Here is a 22,061-nt window from a genome sequence, read left to right as displayed (position 1 = left end):
CCCTCAAGCTCATTGTTACTAAGCTATTATGATAGCAAACACTGAAGAAACTTAGCAGCATCCAAAAAGTGGCTGTTGGACTTCATTAGTGTCTCCCACTGGTGCCAAGCAATTTGCAGCACCTCTGCATTGCATCCTCAAGCTCATTGTTACTAAGCCATTATAATAGCAAACACTGAGGAAACTTAGTGGCATCCAAAAAGTGGCTGTTGGACTTTATTACTGTCCCACTAGTGCCAAGCAATTTACAGCACCTCTGCTTTGCACCCTCAAGCTCATTGTTACTAAGCCATTATAATAGCAAACACTGAGGAAACTTAGTGGCATCCAAAAAGTGACTGTTGGACTTCATTAGTGTCTCACTGGTGCCAAGCTATTTACAGCACCTCTGCATTGCACCCTCAAGCTCATTTTTACTAAGCCAATATAATAGCAAACACTGATGAAACTTAGTGGCATCCAAAAAGTGGCTGTTGGACTTCATTAGTGTCCCACTGGTGCCAAGCAATTTGCAGGACCTCTGCATTGCACCCTCAAGCTCATTGTTACTAAGCCATTATAACAGCAAACACTGAGGAAACTTAGTGGCATCCAAAAAGTGACTGTTGGACTTCATTAGTGTCCCACTGGTGCCAAACAATTTACTGCACCTCTGCATTGCACCCTCAAGCTTATTGTTACTAAGCCATTATAATAGCAAACACTGAGGAAACTTAGCGGCATCCAAAAAGTGGCTGTTGGACTTCATTAATGTCCCACTGGTGCCAAGCAATGTACAGCACCTCTGCTTTTCACCCTCAAGCTCATTGTTACTAAGCCATTATAATAGCAAACACTGAGGAAACTTAGTGGCATCCAAAAAGTGGCTGTTGAACTTCATTAGTGTCCCACTGGTGCCAAGCAATTTGCAGCACCTCTGCATTGCATCCTCAAGCTCACTGTTACTAAGCCATTATAATAGCAAACACTGAGGAAACTTAGTGGCATCCAAAAAAGTGGCTGTTGGACTTCACTAGTGTCCCACTGGTGCCAAGCAATTTACAGCACCTCTGCTTTGCACCCTCAAGCTCATTGTTACTAAGCCATTATAATAGCAAACACTGAAGAAGTTTAGTGGCATCCAAAAAGTGGCTTTTGGACTTCATTAGTGTCCCACTGGTGCCAAGCAATTTACAGCACCTCTGCTTTGCACCCTCAAGCTCATTGTTACTAAGCCATTATAATAGCAAACACTGAGGAAACTTAGTGGCATCCAAAAAGTGGCTGTTGGACTTCATTAGTTTCCCCTTGGTGCAAAGCAATTTATAGCACCTCTGCATTGCACCCTCAAGCTCATTGTTACTAAGCGATTTTAATAGCAAACACTGAGTAAACTTAGTGGCATCCAAAAAGTGGCTGTTATACTTCATTAGTGTCCCATTGGTTCCAAGCAATTTACAGCACCTCTGCTTTTCACGCTCAAGCTCATTGTTACTAAGCCATTATAATAGCAAACACTGAGGAAACTTAGTGGCATCCAAAAAGTGGCTGTTGGACTTCATTAGTGTCCCACTGGTGCCAAGCAATTTGCAGCACCTCTGCATTGCATCCTCAAGCTCACTGTTACTAAGCCATTATAATAGCAAACACTGAAGAAACTTAGTGGCATCCAAAAAGTGGCTGTTGGACTTCATTAGTGTCCCACTGGTGCCAAGCTATTTCCAGCACCTCTGCATTGCACCCTCAAGCTCATTGTTACTAAGCTATTATGATAGCAAACACTGAAGAAACTTAGCAGCATCCAAAAAGTGGCTGTTGGACTTCATTAGTGTCTCCCACTGGTGCCAAGCAATTTGCAGCACCTCTGCATTGCATCCTCAAGCTCATTGTTACTAAGCCATTATAATAGCAAACACTGAGGAAACTTAGTGGCATCCAAAAAGTGGCTGTTGGACTTTATTACTGTCCCACTAGTGCCAAGCAATTTACAGCACCTCTGCATTGCACCCTCAAGCTCATTGTTACTAAGCCATTATAATAGCAAACACTGAGGAAACTTAGCAGCATCCAAAAAGTGGATGTTGGACTTCATTAGTGTCCCACTGGTGCCAAGCAATTTGCAGCACCTCTGCATTGCACCCTCAAGCTCATTGTTACTAAGCCATTATAATAGCAAACACTGAGGAAACTTAGTGGCATCCAAAAAGTGGCTGTTGGACTTCATTAGTGTCCCACTGGTGCCAAGCAATTTGCAGGACCTCTGCATTGCACCCTCAAGCTCATTTTTACTAAGCCAATATAATAGCAAACACTGATGAAACTTAGTGGCATCCAAAAAGTGGCTGTTGGACTTCATTAGTGTCGCACTGGTGCCAAGCAATTTGCAGGACCTCTGCATTGCACCCTCAAGCTCATTGTTACTAAGCCATTATAACAGCAAACACTGAGGAAACTTAGTGGCATCCAAAAAGTGGCTGTTGAACTTCATTAGTGTCCCACTGGTGCCAAGCAATTTGCAGCACCTCTGCATTGCATCCTCAAGCTTACTGTTACTAAGCCATTATAATAGCAAACACTGAGGAAACTTAGTGGCATCCAAAAAGTGGCTGTTGGACTTCACTAGTGTCCCACTGGTGCCAAGCAATTTACAGCACCTCTGCTTTGCACCCTCAAGCTCACTGTTACTAAGCCATTATAATAGCAAACACTGAAGAAGTTTAGTGGCATCCAAAAAGTGGCTTTTGGACTTCATTAGTGTCCCACTGGTGCCAAGCTATTTACAGCACCTCTGCTTTGCACCCTCAAGCTCATTGTTACTAAGCCATTATAATAGCAAACACTGAAGAAACTTAGTGGCATCCAAAAAGTGGCTGTTGGACTTCATTAGTTTCCCCTTGGTGCCAAGCAATTTATAGCACCTCTGCATTGCACCCTCAAGCTCATTGTTACTAAGCGATTTTAATAGCAAACACTGAGTAAACTTAGTGGCATCCAAAAAGTGGCTGTTATACTTCATTAGTGTCCCACTGGTGCCAAGCAATTTGTAGCACCTCTGCATTGCACCCTCAAGCTCATTGTTACTAAGCCATTATAATAGCAAACACTGAGGAAACTTAGCGGCATCCAAAAAGTGGCTGTTGGACTTCATTAGTGTCCCACTGGTGCCAAGCAATTTACAGCACCTCTGCTTTTCACCCTCAAGCTCATTGTTACTAAGCCATTATGATAGCAAACACTGAGGAAACTTAGTGGCATCCAAAAAGTGGCTGTTGGACTTCATTAGTGTCCCATTGGTTCCAAGCAATTTACAGCACCTCTGCATTGCACCCTCAAGCTTATTGTTACTAAGCCATTATAATAGCAAACACTGAGGAAACTTAGTGGCATCCAAAAAGTGGCTGTATGACTTCATTAGTGTCCCACTGGTGCCAAGCAATTTGCAGCACCTCTGCATTGCATCCTCAAGCTCACTGTTACTAAGCCATTATAAAAGCAAACACTGAGGAAACTTAGTGGCATCCAAAAAGTGGCTGTTGGACTTCACTAGTGTCCCACTGGTGCCAAGCAATTTACAGCACCTCTGCATTGCACCCTCAAGCTTATTTTTACTAAGCCATTATAATAGCAAACACTGAGGAAACTTAGCGGCATCCAAAAAGTGGCTGTTGGACTTCATTAGTGTCCCACTGGTGCCAAGCAATTTACAGCACCTCTGCTTTTCACCCTCAAGCGCATTGTTACTAAGCCATTATGATAGCAAACACTGAGGAAACTTAGTGGCATCCAAAAAGTGGCTGTTGGACTACATTAGTGTCCCACTGGTGCCAAGCAATTTGCAGCACCTCTGCATTGCACCCTCAAGCTCATTGTTACTAAGCAATTATAATAGCAAACACTGAGGAAACTTAGTTGCATCCAAAAAGTGGCTGTTGTACTTCATTAGTGTCCCACTGGTGCCAAGCAATTTACAGCACCTCTGGATTGCACCCTCAAGCTCATTGTTACTAAGCCATTATAAGAGAAAACACTGAGGAAACTTAGTGGCATCCAAAAAGTAGCTGTTGGACTTCATTAGTGTCCCAGTGGTGCCAAGCAATTTCCAGCACCTCTGCATTGCACCCTGAAGCTCATTGTTACTAAGCCATTATAATAGCAAACACTGAGGAAACTTAGTGGCATCCAAAAAGTGGCTGTTGGACTTCATTAGTTTCCCCTTGGTGCCAAGCAATTTATAGCACCTCTGCATTGCACCCTCAAGCTCATTGTTACTAAGCGATTTTAATAGCAAACACTGAGTAAACTTAGTGGCATCCAAAAAGTGGCTGTTATACTTCATTAGTGTCCCACTGGTGCCAAACAATTTGTAGCACCTCTGCATTGCACCCTCAAGCTCATTGTTACTAGGCCATTATAACAGCAAACACTGAAGAAACTTAGTGGCATCCAAAAAGTGGCTGTTGGACTTCATTATTGTCCCACTGGTGCCAAGCAATTTACTGCACCTCTGCATTGCACCCTCAAGCTCATTGTTACTAAGCCATTATAATAGCAAACACTGAGGAAACTTAGCGGCATCCAAAAAGTGGCTGTTGGACTTTATTAGTGTCCCACTGGTGTCAAGCAATTTGCAGCACCTCTGCATTGCACCCTCAAGCTCATTGTTACTAAGCTATTATGATAGCAAACACTGAAGAAACTTAGTGGCATCCAAAAAGTGGCTGTTGGACTTCATTAGTGTCCCACTGGTGCCAAGCTATTTCCAGCACCTCTGCATTGCACCCTCAAGCTCATTGTTACAAAGCCATTATAACAGAAAACACTGAGGAAACTTAGCAGCATCCAAAAAGTGGCTGTTGGACTTCATTAGTGTCTCCCACTGGTGCCAAGCAATTTGCAGCACCTCTGCATTGCATCCTCAAGCTCATTGTTACTAAGCCATTATAATAGCAAACACTGAGGAAACTTAGCAGCATCCAAAAAGTGGATGTTGGACTTCATTAGTGTCCCACTGGTGCCAAGCAATTTGCAGCACTTCTGCATTGCACCCTCAAGCTCATTGTTACTAAGCCAATTATAATAGCAAACACTGAGGAAACTTAGTGGCATCCAAAAAGTGGCTGTTGGACTTCATTAGTGTCCCACTGGTGCCAAGCAATTTGCAGGACCTCTGCATTTCACCCTCAAGCTCATTTTTACTAAGCCAATATAATAGCAAACACTGATGAAACTTAGTGGCATCCAAAAAGTGGCTGTTGGACTTCATTAGTGTCCCACTGGTGCCAAGCAATTTGCAGGACCTCTGCATTGCACCCTCAAGCTCATTGTTACTAAGCCATTATAACAGCAAACACTGAGGAAACTTAGTGGCATCCAAAAAGTGACTGTTGGACTTCATTAGTGTCCCACTGGTGCCAAACAATTTACTGCACCTCTGCATTGCACCCTCAAGCTTATTGTTACTAAGCCATTATAATAGCAAACACTGAGGAAACTTAGCGGCATCCAAAAAGTGGCTGTTGGACTTCATTAATGTCCCACTGGTGCCAAGCAATGTACAGCACCTCTGCTTTTCACCCTCAAGCTCATTGTTACTAAGCCATTATAATAGCAAACACTGAGGAAACTTAGTGGCATCCAAAAAGTGGCTGTTGGACTTCACTAGTGTCCCAGTGGTGCCAAGCAATTTACAGCACCTCTGCTTTGCACGCTCAAGCTCATTGTTACTAAGCCATTTTAATAGCAAACACTGAAGAAGTTTAGTGGCATCCAAAAAGTGGCTTTTGGACTTCATTAGTGTCCCACTGGTGCCAAGCAATTTACAGCACCTCTGCTTTGCACCCTCAAGCTCATTGTTACTAAGCCATTATAATAGCAAACACTGAGGAAACTTAGTGGCATCCAAAAAGTGGCTGTTGGACTTCATTAGTTTCCCCTTGGTGCCAAGCAATTTATAGCACCTCTGCATTGCACCCTCAAGCTCATTGTTACTAAGCGATTTTAATAGCAAACACTGAGTAAACTTAGTGGCATCCAAAAAGTGGCTGTTATACTTCATTAGTGTCCCACTGGTGCCAAGCAATTTGTAGCACCTCTGCATTGCACCCTCAAGCTCATTGTTACTAAGCCATTATAATAGCAAACACTGAGGAAACTTAGTGGCATCCAAAATGTGGCTGTTGGACTTCATTAGTGTCCCACTGGTGCTACGCAATTTACTGCACCTCTGCATTGCACCCTCAAGCTCATTGTTACTAAGCCATTATAATAGCAAACACTGAGGAAACTTAGTGGCATCCAAAAAGTGGCTGTTGGACTACATTAGTGTCCCACTGGTGCCAAGCAATTTGCAGCACCTCTGCATTGCACCCTCAAGCTCATTGTTACTAAGCCATTATAATAGCAAACACTGAGGAAGCTTAGCAGCATCCAAAAAGTGGATGTTGGACTTCATTACTGTCCCACTGGTGCCAAGCAATTTGCAGCACCTCTGCATTGCACCCTCAAGCTCATTGTTACTAAGCCAATTATAATAGCAAACACTGAGGAAACTTAGTGGCATCCAAAAAGTGGATGTTGGACTTCATTAGTGTCCCACTTGTGCCAAGCAATTTGCAGGACCTCTGCATTGCACCCTCAAGCTCATTTTTACTAAGCCAATATAATAGCAAACACTGATGAAACTTAGTGGCATCCAAAAAGTGGCTGTTGGACTTCATTAGTGTCCCACTGGTGCCAAGCAATTTACTGCACCTCTGCATTGCACCCTCAAGCTTATTGTTACTAAGCCATTATAATAGCAAACACTGAGGAAACTTAGCGGCATCCAAAAAGTGGCTGTTGGACTTCATTAATGTCCCACTGGTGCCAAGCAATGTACAGCACCTCTGCTTTTCACCCTCAAGCTCATTGTTACTAAGCCATTATAATAGCAAACACTGAGGAAACTTAGTGGCATCCAAAAAGTGGCTGTTGGACTTCACTAGTGTCCCACTGGTGCCAAGCAATTTACAGCACCTTTGCTTTGCACCCTCAAGCTCATTGTTACTAAGCCATTATAATAGCAAACACTGAGGAAACTTAGTGGCATCCAAAAAGTGGCTGTTGGACTTCATTAGTTTCCCCTTGGTGCCAAGCAATTTATAGCACCTCTGCATTGCACCCTCAAGCTCATTGTTACTAAGCGATTTTAATAGCAAACACTGAGTAAACTTAGTGGCATCCAAAAAGTGGCTGTTATACTTCATTAGTGTCCCACTGGTGCCAAGCAATTTGTAGCACCTCTGCATTGCACCCTCAAGCTCATTGTTACTAAGCCATTATAATAGCAAACACTGAGGAAACTTAGTGGCATCCAAAATGTGGCTGTTGGACTTCATTAGTGTCCCACTGGTGCTACGCAATTTACTGCACCTCTGCATTGCACCCTCAAGCTTATTGTTACTAAGCCATTATAATAGCAAACACTGAGGAAACTTAGTGGCATCCAAAAAGTGGCTGTTGAACTTCATTAGTGTCCCACTGGTGCCAAGCAATTTGCAGCACCTCTGCATTGCACCCTCAAGCTCATTGTTACTAAGCCATTATAATAGCAAACACTGAGGAAACTTAGCAGCATCCAAAAAGTGGATGTTGGACTTCATTAGTGTCCCACTGGTGCCAAGCAATTTGCAGCACCTCTGCATTGCACCCTCAAGCTCATTGTTACTAAGCCAATTATAATAGCAAACACTGAGGAAACTTAGTGGCATCCAAAAAGTGGATGTTGGACTTCATTAGTGTCCCACTTGTGCCAAGCAATTTGCAGGACCTCTGCATTGCACCCTCAAGCTCATTTTTACTAAGCCAATATAATAGCAAACACTGATGAAACTTAGTGGCATACAAAAAGTGGCTGTTGGACTTCATTAGTGTCCCACTGGTGCCAAGCAATTTACTGCACCTCTGCATTGCACCCTCAAGCTTATTGTTACTAAGCCATTATAATAGCAAACACTGAGGAAACTTAGCGGCATCCAAAAAGTGGCTGTTGGACTTCATTAATGTCCCACTGGTGCCAAGCAATGTACAGCACCTCTGCTTTTCACCCTCAAGCTCATTGTTACTAAGCCATTATAATAGCAAACACTGAGGAAACTTAGTGGCATCCAAAAAGTGGCTGTTGGACTTCACTAGTGTCCCACTGGTGCCAAGCAATTTACAGCACCTCTGCTTTGCACCCTCAAGCTCATTGTTACTAAGCCATTATAATAGCAAACACTGAAGAAGTTTAGTGGCATCCAAAAAGTGGCTTTTGGACTTCATTAGTGTCCCACTGGTGCCAAGCAATTTACAGCACCTCTGCTTTGCACCCTCAAGCTCATTGTTACTAAGCCATTATAATAGCAAACACTGAGGAAACTTAGTGGCATCCAAAAAGTGGCTGTTGGACTTCATTAGTTTCCCCTTGGTGCCAAGCAATTTATAGCACCTCTGCATTGCACCCTCAAGCTCATTGTTACTAAGCGATTTTAATAGCAAACACTGAGTAAACTTAGTGGCATCCAAAAAGTGGCTGTTATACTTCATTAGTGTCCCACTGGTGCCAAGCAATTTGTAGCACCTCTGCATTGCACCCTCAAGCTCATTGTTACTAAGCCATTATAATAGCAAACACTGAGGAAACTTAGTGGCATCCAAAATGTGGCTGTTGGACTTCATTAGTGTCCCACTGGTGCTACGCAATTTACTGCACCTCTGCATTGCACCCTCAAGCTTATTGTTACTAAGCCATTATAATAGCAAACACTGAGGAAACTTAGCGGCATCCAAAAAGTGGCTGTTGGACTTCATTAGTGTCCCACTGGTGCCAAGCAATTTACAGCACCTCTGCTTTTCACCCTCAAGCTCATTGTTACTAAGCCATTATGATAGCAAACACTGAGGAAACTTAGTGGCATCCAAAAAGTGGCTGTTGGACTTCATTAATGTCCCATTGGTTCCAAGCAATTTACAGCACCTCTGCATTGCACCCTCAAGCTCATTGTTACTAAGCCATTATAATAGAAAACACTGAAGAAACTTAGCAGCATCCAAAAAGTGGCTGTTGGACTTCATTAGTGTCCCACTGGTGCCAAGCAATTTGCAGCACCTCTGCATTGCACCCTCAAGCTCATTGTTACTAAGCCATTATAATAGCAAACACTGAGGAAACTTAGTGGCATCCAAAAAGTGGCTGTTGGACTTTATTAGTGTCCCACTGGTGCCAAGCAATTTGCAGCACCTCTGCATTGCACCCTCAATCTCATTGTTACTAAGCTATTATAATAGCAAACACTGAGGAAACTTAGTGGCATCCAAAAAGTGGCTGTTGGACTACATTAGTGTCCCACTGGTGCCAAGCAATTTGCAGCACCTCTGCATTGCACCCTCAAGCTCATTGTTACTAAGCCATTATAATAGCAAACACTGAGGAAACTTAGTGGCATCCAAAAAGTGGCTGTTGGACTTCATTAGTGTCCCACTGGTGCCAAGCAATTTGCAGCACCTCTGCATTGCACCCTCAAGCTCATTGTTACTAAGCCATTCTAATAGTAAACACTGAGGAAACTTAGTGGCATCCAAAAAGTGGCTGTTGGACTTCATTTGTGTCCCACTGGTGCCAAGCTATTTCCAGCACATCTGCATTGCACCGTCAAGCTTATTTTTACTAACCTATTAGAATAGCAAACTATGCTGCCAGTTTAAGGGCCATAGTTGCATTGTCAGGGATAGTTATTGTTGTTTATTCTGCTGTCAATAAAGTTAGACCACCTCTGCAATATACATTACCTCTCAATTTTTACTACCACATTTTAAGTGCACAATCTTGTCGCAATCAAAATGAGTGGCAAAATGACATATGGTGGTGGAAAGGGGAACAGGCGTGTTGGAAAAGGAAAAAAAGTGTTTGTCTGTGGGGAAGGTGGCAAAGCTGCATTAACATCTGCTGAAGATAGGCCATCTTCCAGCAAAAGTAAGATGTCTACTACTTACCGTGGACAATCTGATGTGCTCCCTTTTTTACAGACACGAACAACTGGAACAAAGGTAGATGATGGCCAAAAAAAGAAAATGCTTGAATGGATCTCAAGTGGTCCAACAAGTACCCTCTCCACCACCTCAACTACCGCATCCAAAAAACACCAGTCCTCTGAGTTGTCATCCCAATCACACTTGCTTTCTCCCAGCTCTGAAGTCTCCATCTGCCCTGCACAGTATGGTGGAACAGAGATGGCTGAGTCTGCAGAGCTGTTCAGTTACACTATAGCCTGGGAATCAGAGGTCTGCTCCCAAGCTGCAGTGAGTACAGACCAGGAAATGGTCTGCAGTGATGCCCAGAACCTTTGTGACTCAGATTCAGGCCATGATGACCAAGTTTCTGAGCATAATGTTGACCCTTATTCACAAACTGTAACACCTGTTGTAATAGACAATGAGGAACATACTGATGACGATGAGACGCAGATACCAGATTGGGATGACAACTTAAATATTCGGTCAGGGCAGGAAGAGGCTTGGTCTGAGGGTGAGGGGAGTGCAAACACAACGCTTGATGAGGAAGTTCTAGATCCCACCTACTGTCAACCCACAGTCAGGTACTCGAGGAGGTCAACAGAGGCGGTGGAAGAGGATGCAACTGACGACGAAGTTACCTTGTGCCTTCCTGGACAGAGGAGGAGTACTGGTAGCACATCTACAACTGCATCCTCAGCCACCACTCTGCCTCTGAGCACTAGACGGGGTGGCTACGCAGGTCGCATGGCCTCTAAGCCTTGTCTAGCCTGGTCCTTTTTTGACCTTGCAAAGGATCGCCCAAATCATGTGATCTGTAAAATTTGTCAGGAATCTGTTAGTAGAGGAAAAAACCTCAGAAGTTTGACAACTTCTTCCATGAATCGTCACATGAATAAATATCATATGTCCCAGTGGGAAGCTCACTGTGCTGCAATGCGGCCTAGCGGAGCGGAACATCCACCGCCTGCCCCTTCCAGTGCATCCGTGTGCTCTTCATCTTCTAGGACTGTGGGGACAGCTGTCACACCTGGTTTTCCAAGCACAACTTTTACCACTGTAACCGCAACAGGCAGTGTGCTTGGTAGGTCGTCAGTTGGTTTGGAAGGGGAAACAAGTGCGTGTGTACAGCTCTTTCAGACATCGATAGCATCAACGTTGGATGAAGGCAACATCATGTCTACGCCTGTACTTTCCTCACAAACCTGCATTTTTTCAGGAACACCCTACTCACCACCATCTAAACACAGCAGCCAGATCTCTGTCCCTTAGATGTGGACAAATAAAAGGCCATTTCCTGCGATCCATGACAAAGCTAAGAGGTTGACTTTATCCCTCTGTAGGCTCTTGGCTACCGAAATGCTGCCTTTCCGCCTGGTGGACATACAGGATTTTAGAGACCTTATGTCTGTTACTGTGCCCCAGTACCAGATGCCCAGTCGCCACTACTTCTCTAAGAAAGGTGTGCCTGCGCTACACCATCATGTCGCACACAACATCACCGCTTCCTTGAGAAACTCTTTGTGTGAACGGGTGCATTTCATCACCGATACTTGGACCAGTAAGCATGGACAGGGACATTACATGTCGCTGACTGGGCACTGGGTAACTATGGTGATAGATGGTGAAGGGTCTGCTGCACAAGTCTTGCCGTCCCCACGACTTGTGTGTCAATTCTTTGTCAGTCCAAGTTCCTCCACTGCTTCTGCCTCCTCAACCTCGTCTGGGTCCTCCATCTCCGCCCCAAACCTGCCTGGTCAGGCCACCAGCATTGCAACTGCGCAGAAGGAATCACGCACTCCTCATTACTATGCTGGCAGCAGAGCACAACACCATCAGGCGGTCTTTATCTTGAAATGTCTTGGAAATAAGAGTCACATAGCGGCTGAGTTGTGGGCAGCTCTGGAGACTGAGTTTGGTAAATGGTTGTCTCCACTCAACCCGCAGCCTGGTAAGGCCGTGTGCGACAATGCTGCAAACCTGAAAGCGGCCCTTCGCCTGGGCAAGGTGACACACGTGCCTTGTATGGCTCACATGTTGAACCTTGTTGGCCAGAAATTTTTAACACACTATCCCGGCCTAGATGGCCTTCTGAACAGGGCACGAAAACTGTCTGCTCACTTTCGCCGTTCAACCGCCGCAGCTGAGCGACTTGCATCGTTCGAGAAGTCTTTCGGCCTGCCGGTTCATCGCCTGAAATGCGATGTGCCGACACGCTGGAATTCGACTCTCCGCATCTTACAGCGACTGTGGCAGCACCGCCGAGCCCTGGTGCAATACGACATGAAGTATATCCTGGGCCAACGAGATGCAGAGGTGGGGCAGATCACCCTTATGGAGTGGTCTCAGATCAAGGACCTATGCACCCTTCTGCACAGTTTCGACATGGCGACGAATATGTTTAGCGCTGACAATGCCATTATCAGCATGACAATTCCAGTCATTTAAATGCTGGAGCACGCGCTAAACACTATTCGGAGTCAGGAGGTGGAACAACAGGAAGGGGAGGAACTACAGAAGGATTCATATGTGCAAGAGACAACAACATCACCAAGGTCCAGACGTTCATCATCACCAAGGCGGCAGGCATGGGACCATGGGGGACAGAGATCAACAAGGGCGCATGGTAGCAAGCGAAATGATGAGGAAGGTGCAGAAGAACATGAAGAAATGAAGGACGAACTGTCCATGGACATGGAAGACTCAGCGGATGAGGGAGACCTTGGTCAAATTTCAGTTGAAAAAGGTTGGGGGGAGATGTCAGAGGAAGAAAGAACGGTTAGCACCTCTATGCCACAAACACAGCGTGGACTTGGTCCGCATGGCTGCGCAAGACACATGAGTGCTTTCTTGCTGCACTACCTCCAACATGACCCTCGTATTGTCAAAATTAGAAGTGATGATGACTACTGGCTTGCCACACTATTAGATCCCCGGTACAAGTCCAAATTTTGTGACTTAATTCCAGCCATAGAAAGGGACGCACATATGCAGGAGTATCAGCAAAAGCTGTTACTTAATCTTAACTTGGCTTTTCCACCAAACAACCTTGGTGAACGGTGTGAATCTCCCAGGAGTATCTCAAAATAAACATCGATGCCATGACTTTGCAAATGGAGCCTTGCTCATTTTGGGCTTCAAATCTTGAAAAATGGCCAGAGCTCTCCACTTACGCATTGGAGATCTTGTCGTGTCCAGCTGCCAGCGTTGTCTCTTAACCTGTCTTCAGTACTGCTGGGTGTGTGCTGACAGATAAGCGCACGCGTCTGTCCAGTGACAATGTGGACAGACTAACGTTCATCAAAATGAACAAGTCATGGATCCACAAGGAATTTACTACCCCTGTGTCATCCTGGGGAGAGTAAATGCTTGTGGATTTGGAATGTGCTTGATGCAAATCAAAACATCCTGTTTGCAACTAGGGCACAAGTGCTGCCACTGTAGTGGTGTCTGTGGGGCCCAATTTTTGGAAAAAAGGGAGACTCTGCTTGGAGTAACCCTTGCTTACAGTGTTTCTAAAAATGATCCAAGATGAACAGATCTGGGATCAGGAAAGACTTTGCTACATACCCCGGTGTCATCCTGGGAACGGTTAAGGATGGCGTATTTTTGAATGTGCTTGATGCAAATCTACCTGTGAAGTGGACAACTGGGGCACAAGTGCTGCTACTGAAGGTTTGGGTGTCTGTGTGGCCCAATTTTTGGGAAAAAAGGGAGACTCCACTTGGAGTAACCCTTGCTTACAGTGTTTCTAAAAATGATCCAAGATGAACAGATCTGGGATCAGGAAAGACTTTGCTACCTACCCCAGTGTCATCCTGGGGACGGTTAAGGATGGTCGTCCCTCCTACCTCAGCATACCCACAATGGGAAGCCTGATGCTTTGCAGGTGTTCTGGAAAAAGATTAGCCCGGTCCTCAATTTATATCCCTTGGCTGATAGGCAACGGGCAGCGGTAGTGCTAGGGCAGCTAACTGGCGCGGCTGAGCAGGAGGCGGATACCTGGACCGACGCGGACCGGGCCTCGGTGACTACCATTTTCGAGAAACTACAAATCGCTTTTGAGACCCGCACAGAAGCGGAGCTGCGGATGCAGTTTTATCAGTGCCTGTGGACAATATAAGAGACTATGCCCTGCGCCTGCAAACAGCTCTCCGTACGCTGAAGCGGGTTGACACTATTAATGATGCGGATAGCAATAAGATGCTAGTGGAACAATTCCTGCAAGGGCTGGGGTCTGCGGAAGACCACAAGAAGCTACGACTGTGGGCCCTAGAACACCCCAATCTGGACTTTGCAGTGCTGAAAGAGCGGGCCATCAAGGCCCTGCAGACCCCAATGCCAGACGCTCCTGAGGCGGCTGCAAGGCCGACTGAAACCGCTCCCATCACGGTGACACCTCCTCTCCCGGCTCTACCGGCTTCTGCAGGACCTGTCGGGATGATGGAGGAGCTAGCTGCCCATGTCCGCCGCATGGATGGAGACCTATCCAAGATCCTCTCCGCACTCCAGCTGCCGTCAAGAGTCAAGCCCCCAGGGAGGATCCAGCTCGCCGACAGCCCGGAGGACGTCCCTTGGATGCAGCGGAGAAGGACCAATGACTTACGGTACGGGCCTCCTATTTGTTACATGTGCAGCAAGCCTGGCCACTACTCTAGGCGGTGCCCGTTAAACGAGCAAACCCTGGGGCCAAGGGCCAATCCTCAAGAGTAGACACCAACGGCCCCTCCGATTGGCGAGACCGGTACGTCGGAGCTCGCCCCATCATCCCTCTGGCAGTGGATGGCATCCCGCTCATGGCCCTCTTGGACACAGGATCACAGGTAACCACTGTACCATATACACTGTGCCAGCGGTATTGGGGTACTGACGAACTTGCCCCCTCTGATGATAGTCTGACCCTGGTCACAGCCAATGAACTCCCTCTAACCCAAGTGGGATACAAACAAGTGACCCTGACCGTGGGACGTGCGGAGTTAAAGGACCAAGGGATGATTGTGGTGATGAATGAACCCAGTGACCATAACCCAAAAGTAATCCTAGGGACCAATGTGATGGAGCATTGTATGAGTAAGGTGCTGAGTCTGTTGCAGCAGTTGGCCACCACAGCAGGAGGAGGCAGACAGAGGGCTGTGCAGCGTGAGATCCGAGCCCTTCTGTATCGGCAGCAAGTGAACTCAACTGGTGGAGAGATTGGTAGAGTAAGGGTGATGGATGTGGCCCCCTTGGTAGTGCCACCCCGAAGTGAGATGATGATTTGGTGCAGGGCAGCAGTAGGCCCCCAGGGGCGCGACTTCCCGGCGATGGTGGAACCCACGCCTTCTGAACCCTGGCCCACCGTGATGGCGGCCAGAGGGGTGGTTGACGTTAAAAAGGGGAGAGTGCCTGTAAGAGTGCTGAATTGTGGAGAGGAGGAAGTCAGGCTCCCCCGGTATGCTACCCTCACCAAGTTGCTCACCCTAGACCCTCACAGCATTCACAAAGCCGTCCCTCCTACCTCAGCATCCCCTGCCAGTAACCATACACCCCCTGAACAGTTAGAGGAGTGGTGCCAGGAACTACACGTAGGTACTTAAACCACACCCACGCATCACAAAGAGGGGGTATACAGGGTAGTGCAAGAGTATGAACCGGTTTTCAGCAAGCACCCATTAGATTTTGGGAGGATTAAGCAGATTCAACACCATATTCCTACAGGCCTACACGCACCCATCAAAGAGAGGTATAGGCCCATTCCGCCAGCACACTATCAATGCGCCAAAGACATGTTGAGGAACATGAAGGAGGCAGGGGTCATTCAGGATAGTTGTAGTCCCTGGGCAGCCCCACTGGTGCTGGTAAAGAAGAAGGACGGCACCATGAGAATGTGTGTGGATTACCGGAAGATCAACCAGATCACGCATAAAGATGCCTATCCTCTCCCCCGTATCGAAGAGTCGCTAGCTGTGCTGAGAACTGCTAACTTCTTTTCTACCCTTGACCTTACTAGCGGGTACTGGCAGGTAGCGGTTGCACCAGAGGATCGTGAGAAGACGGCATTCGCCACTCCTATGGGACTTTGCGAGTTTAACAGTATGCCGTTCGGGCTGTGCAATGCCCCTGGAACCTTCCAACTGCTCATGGAGTGCTGCCTGGGACATCTCAATTTCGAAACGGTCCTACTGTACTTGGACGATGTGATCGTGTATTCCCAAATGTACGAGGCCCACCTGGAACATCTGGCTGAAGTGTTCGCATCCCTAGCCAAATATGGGATGAAATTGAAGCCCTCTAAGTGCCACCTACTGAAACCCAGGGTGCAGTACCTCGGACATGTGGTGGGCGCAGAAGGCGTCGCCCCAGATCCCGAAAAGATCACTGCCATTCAGGACTGGCCGAGGCCGACCACGGTGAGAGAGGTGAGACAGTTCCTGGGCCTGGTGGGCTACTATTGCCGCTTCATTAAGGGATACACGAAGATGGCCGCCCCCATGCAAGACCTCCTCGTGGGACAGACCAAGGGTGGCAGGTCCCCTTAACCCCGTTGGCGTGGGAAGAGAAGCATGAAGAGTCCGTCCGCCAGCTGAAGGCGGCCTTGACCGGGAAAGAAATCCTGGCGTACCCCGACTACAGTCTCCCATTCATCCTCTACACCGATGCCAGTAATGTAGGCTTGGGAGCAGTCCTGTCCCAGGTCCAGAACGGAAGGGATCGCCTACGCCAGCAGAAAACTCCGGCCCACGGAAAGGAACCCTGAGAATTACAGCTCCTTCAAGCTTGAGTTCCTAGCCCTGGTGTGGGCCATTACCGAGCGATTCTGCCATTACCTCGCAGCAGCTAAGTTCACCGCCTATACGGACAATAATCCGTTAACCCATCTGGACACGGCCAAGCTGGGCGCGTTGGAGCAGCGGTGGTGGCCAGGCTGTCTAACTATGACTTCACGATCAAGTACCAAGCCGGCCGCAAGAACACCAACGCGGACGCGCTATCCCGGATGCCCCATTTACCGGATGAGGGGTCGGAAGGCGATGATCTCGAAGAAATCGAGTTGCCCGCATTTCACCGGCCACCAGTCGAGAAGTTGCATGTCAAGCAGCAACAGGCGAACCTGAACCCGCTACCCAGTCAGGGATGGCAAGAAGCCCAAGACCAAGCGCCTGCCGTCCAAGTGGTCAAGACCATGATTGAACAAGGTTCTGCTAGAATGGACCCTGCTGCTCCTCCCAACATTTTATGCAGACGGACACCCGAACGTAGTCCACTATGTTCGGGTGTCTGTCTGCAGAAAACGTATATGTGCAAAAATGGCACAAAACAGAGCACACGCTAACGCAGTGCGCTTCATTACAGTGAATGGCCCTGCCGGGCGCATGCATCCGAAACACGCTTTGCAGAGTGGGGGAGGGGTGGTTTGGATTGGACGGATGCTCCGATGGGACCTGTGGACGTAGGGAAAAACACAATGTGAAAGGAGCCTTAGGCCCCTTCGCATGTGTGTGCAAAAAAAAACAACATAGCATAGGTACATATGTCCATCCATGTGTGTGTTCCGTGTACTGTCCCTGTGCTATCTGTGTGACATCGGGATAAAACACGGACAGCATGAACTGGTATACTTACCTGTTTATTGCATTTTGTCAATGCACAGAAGATATATGGACAAAATATTATTGGGAAGGGACACACTGGATGCTTATTTTATTTGTGACTTTGTGGAATGAAAGTTTATTTGCCTTATCCTACAGTCCTTATGTTTGCTTTTTTTTAACAAAGCCTTCTGTTATTTCATAGTTCTCTGTTCTGCTTTCCAAGATTTGCCTCTCCATTGCTTGCACTTTACGAGTTGCATTCCTCCTTTTTCAGCTAGTTCGGAAGATCTACAGAGGGAACGATTTTCTCTAATTGTTCTGATTCCTGTAATTTGTGCTTGCCGTTTAAGCCAAATTTAGGTCAATTGTTTGTGTTTCCTGCTGAGGTTTCTTTTTAAATCTAATGAAGCCATTTTGTGTGTAACCTTGTCATTCCAAAAATCCACCACAATTAGTGAGATTGGAAGGCTAGATGTGCTTGCAATGATCTGACAGATGATGAGACAGCTCCATTGCTTCATGCACAGTCTATATATCACACAATCATTTAACCTTGTGCTGCCACAGAGCAATGAAACTGCTTCCAGACAATATCTGAGAACAATTCAGCACAGTGCACACCCTATTACGAGGACACAAAGCAAATCCTCCAGACTGGGGCATCTTATACATGACACCAAACGTTCGGAAGACACCACAGTTCTGCATCTCAGCGTCTACCTCACATGCCTGCTATAGCTTTATTATACACATTGTAAACACTTTAATGGACATAATTGATTTTTAAAGTGCAACTTATTCAGCAGGGTTGAATGGAGTGAATAATACATAGCGTTCAGACATTTCATAGCTCAATAGACAGATAAAAATACTTAGAACTTTTTAAACTTAGCACTTTTTCCTATTGCCTCATCATTTTACAAATCCATCCCAGTAATGATTGAAAGTCCATGTATAGCGACTGCAAACATCACAGCTTTGATTCCCGCTATATCATTGCCTTTATCTCTGTTTTATTGTCTAGTTTTGAGTGTTTGCGTTTTTATTGTTTGCACTCAATTCATTATTCTATTTGCACCTATTCTAAAATCTTTTTTATATCTGCTTGCCAGTTTTCTTTTTTGTTTTCCGCTTTGTGGCCAGAGTTGAATGATTCCAGATGTTTTCGGCTGATTCATCACAAAATTTGGCTCAATTCTACACCAGTCAACCCTTGATGTAGTTTTATCCATGTTTTGTAAAAGCTGCATCTTTTTGGAAAAATGTTGCAAAATTGTTAATAATAGGTGCACTTTCTGCACCAAATCCATGAAACATGTCCACCCTTTTGAATAATTTAAGACACTAATCGTCAGTGAATATCTCAGAGAAAAAAATGAAAAAAGATTTAAAAAAATAAAATGCAAAGTGTTTTGATCACTGCTTTAATTCTGAAGAAACTGAAATGTAATCAAATAACTAATTACAGTGCGTGGTGCACCACTACACCATTGTTATGGCCCAGAATCTCAGTGCTCCGTTCCACCCAGTGGTGCATGCTGCTGCTTACCTCTAGTGATTGACAGCACTGGTCTGTCTGGAGGGAGCACTGTCTGCAGATAAAACTGAGGCAAGATAGTGCTGGAAATCACCAGTGAGGGAAGTGGAGTATGTGTGGCGCCCCTGCAGCTTCAGGTGCCTCAGGGTACTGCACCTCACCAGAGGTGCAGTAATCATCTCGGATACGGAGGAGGTCGTCAGCAGCAAACCACTAACAACACACACGACCAACACATAATAAGGAGCCCTTCCACTGGGACTGGGCTAGGGTAGGTGCTGAGGTGGCCATCATAAGGTATGGGGCCTCTTGCCCATTAGTTCAGGAACCCGGGAGGCGGGGCTCCAACAGGTGTAGTTAGGAGCCATCTCATACACTATTCAGTCTGATCTGGGCGCAGCAAGTGCCAAGTCGCACTCAGGAGGAGATAAGCAGAGGCACGGACAGTTCGGGACCCGTGGTCTGGAGCTGGAGGCTCGACTCAGGTTCTTAGGAAAGAAGGGGGATCCAAGGGTTCGCGGGCAGTGCAGAAAGCACCCGTGACCCATTCCACGGCTTAGGAGGGCAACCGATAAAAGGAAACTCACAGAACAGCTGAAGCCCATCTCAGCGTAGCTCGGTGCTCCAACGGCAGTGTGCTTCCAGTGAGTAAAGACCTTGAACTGCAGCCTCTGTGTTGTCTCATTACTGCCGGCGCTTCCAACGTCGCGCCCCTTCGCCATAGGCGACTGCTACTGTGTCGCCCCGGGATAAGGGGGGTACTCAGATCCGGGCCACAAGGTCACTTCTGTGGGTATCTTCAGGGGGCGGGGCTCCACTTTCGCGCCTTTCCTGCTCGGGGAAGACGCTCGAGCGGGAAATTTTTCGCGCCCAAGATGGCGGCTTTGCAAAACCTTCGGCCGGACACCTCCGGCGGTAACAAGGCACACCTCTACCAAACGGCAGAGCGGTAAGATCCTGTTCGTGACGCCAAATGTGTCGCCCAGGGACCAGGGGGTACTCAGATCCGGGCCACGAGGTCACTTCTGTGGGTATCACGGTGGCATGACCCGGTCTGTGATCCCAGGCTCCACAGTAAAAGGGGATTTGGTAAGGGAGATTGTCCGTGACGCCACCCACGGTTGTGGTGAGATTGGAACACCACCGCTGCTCTGGACGGGGATCCCGGGAGTGATGGTATGGAGCAGCTAGATGTTAGTTCTCCCCTCCGTGGGTAGGGGGTTGGTTTTCCCGGGGCCCGGTGAGGTAGGTAAATGGGTAGCAGGCGGGTTATGGGGCCTGGCGAGGTGCAGGGTCGCAGGGGCAGCGCTGTGCCGCATGGCACGGGGTACTCACTCAGCCAGTAATCACGACACAGTCCTTGGTAAAACACTCGGCTGGATGGACGGGTGCCCACAGACGGCTGCGGTTGTTGTTTCTCCCCTCACCCAGTTTGGTGGTTTAAGTCCTTTCTTCCACCTCCGTGCACGCTCCTCCTGCACTCCGGCTTCCAGCTGGCTCCCCGGTTCGTTACCGGTGGGCCACCGCCCAGCCCCGGCTACCTACGGTTCCACTAACTGTCTCCCCGGCTCCCTGCAGACGGCCACTACCGTCTGCCTGACTCTCTGCTGCACGAGGGCCCTAGGCTCCAATCCTAGGCCCCAGTCTGCGTCTGCCTCTCTGCAGACCTCCTCTCTCTTCCTCTCCTAGACTTGTCTGGGCTTGTTTCCTGCCTCAGGCCAGCTAACTCCTGGGTGGGCGTCTCCATCTCCTGACTCCGCCCACCTGGTGTGTCAGTCTGAGCCCGAGGAAAGGAATCAAGTTTCACTGGGGATGTCTGCTGTGAAACTGCTGGGGGTGGGGGTGTGTGTGTGTGTTGTTACCTGTGGCCTCTGGCTTGTCCAGGGCGCCACACTACCACTCCTATCATCCTTCCTGTGGCCAAGCTCTGCCTGTGGAGAGCTATGACACCCGAGCTGCGTTACCATCTGCCCCAGAAGAGAGAAGTCCCGCAACAGCGGCTAATAATTGGCCACACACTACAGGTGGCATTGTGAACAACTACCCCCATAGTCCCCATCTCCAGCTTTATTGACACCGCCGGGGTCATGGAACCGGGCAAGGCCTCCGCGGCGTCCCAGGAGAAGCACCGCGGCCCGATGATAGGTAACCCCAGACCCCGTGGGCGCGTCACTTGCATAGCCAAAAGTGACTGAGCCTATTGGGCACACCAAGGGTGCATTAAACACCCAAATTAGCATGTTTTATTAAACTTCAGTATTTGCAGAATGGAGGCAGAAATTTGAACACTAAGGGTATGTGCCGACTGTGGAAAGGGGACTTGAGTAGTGACTGTAGAGATGTAAAGATGGAAGTGAAGTGACTCTCTGACTCAGATTGACAATGATCTGGTACCCAGGAGAGGTAGTTGCCAGTGGAGTACGGTGGAGTACTCCCAGAACTATGCACCGACGGGGTACAGGACCCTAGGACAGGAAAGAGCTTCAAGCCGACCTGTTAAAACCTGCACAGCAAAGGGGACCATCAAGGACCTTGCTGACCCTAAAGAATCCGAAGATTCAGTAGCAAAGAGAGAGCCAGGAATAGGACCAGAGACTCAAACCCCACAGGGTTCATGCTACCATCAGGCGGACAGAGGTGGACAAACCACAAACCGGGGACCCCCAGTGTTCTATACCATGGGGACCCACTTACCAGAGACAGGGGCAGGGGAAGAAGGTACCCGAGAACCAGACTGGCACTAGGACAAAGGGGAAAGGGAGGCGAAACCAGCCGGCATCGGGCAACCAGTTAACAGCCAAAAAGCAAGTAAACCAGTTGCACTGAATACCTGTCTGGACTCCTTCTTCTGACGTCTAATGCACCATACACCTGCTGGGGTAATACCGTACTTGTGGAGGGCCCAAATCATCAGAGCTGCACATTCCATCAGCCCCAGCAAAACC

Source organism: Anomaloglossus baeobatrachus, chromosome 9, assembly GCF_048569485.1.
Source record: "Anomaloglossus baeobatrachus isolate aAnoBae1 chromosome 9, aAnoBae1.hap1, whole genome shotgun sequence".
Classification (NCBI taxonomy): domain Eukaryota; kingdom Metazoa; phylum Chordata; class Amphibia; order Anura; family Aromobatidae; genus Anomaloglossus; species Anomaloglossus baeobatrachus.
The sequence above is the reverse complement of the archived record's forward strand: the minus strand, read 5'-3'. Positions refer to the sequence as shown.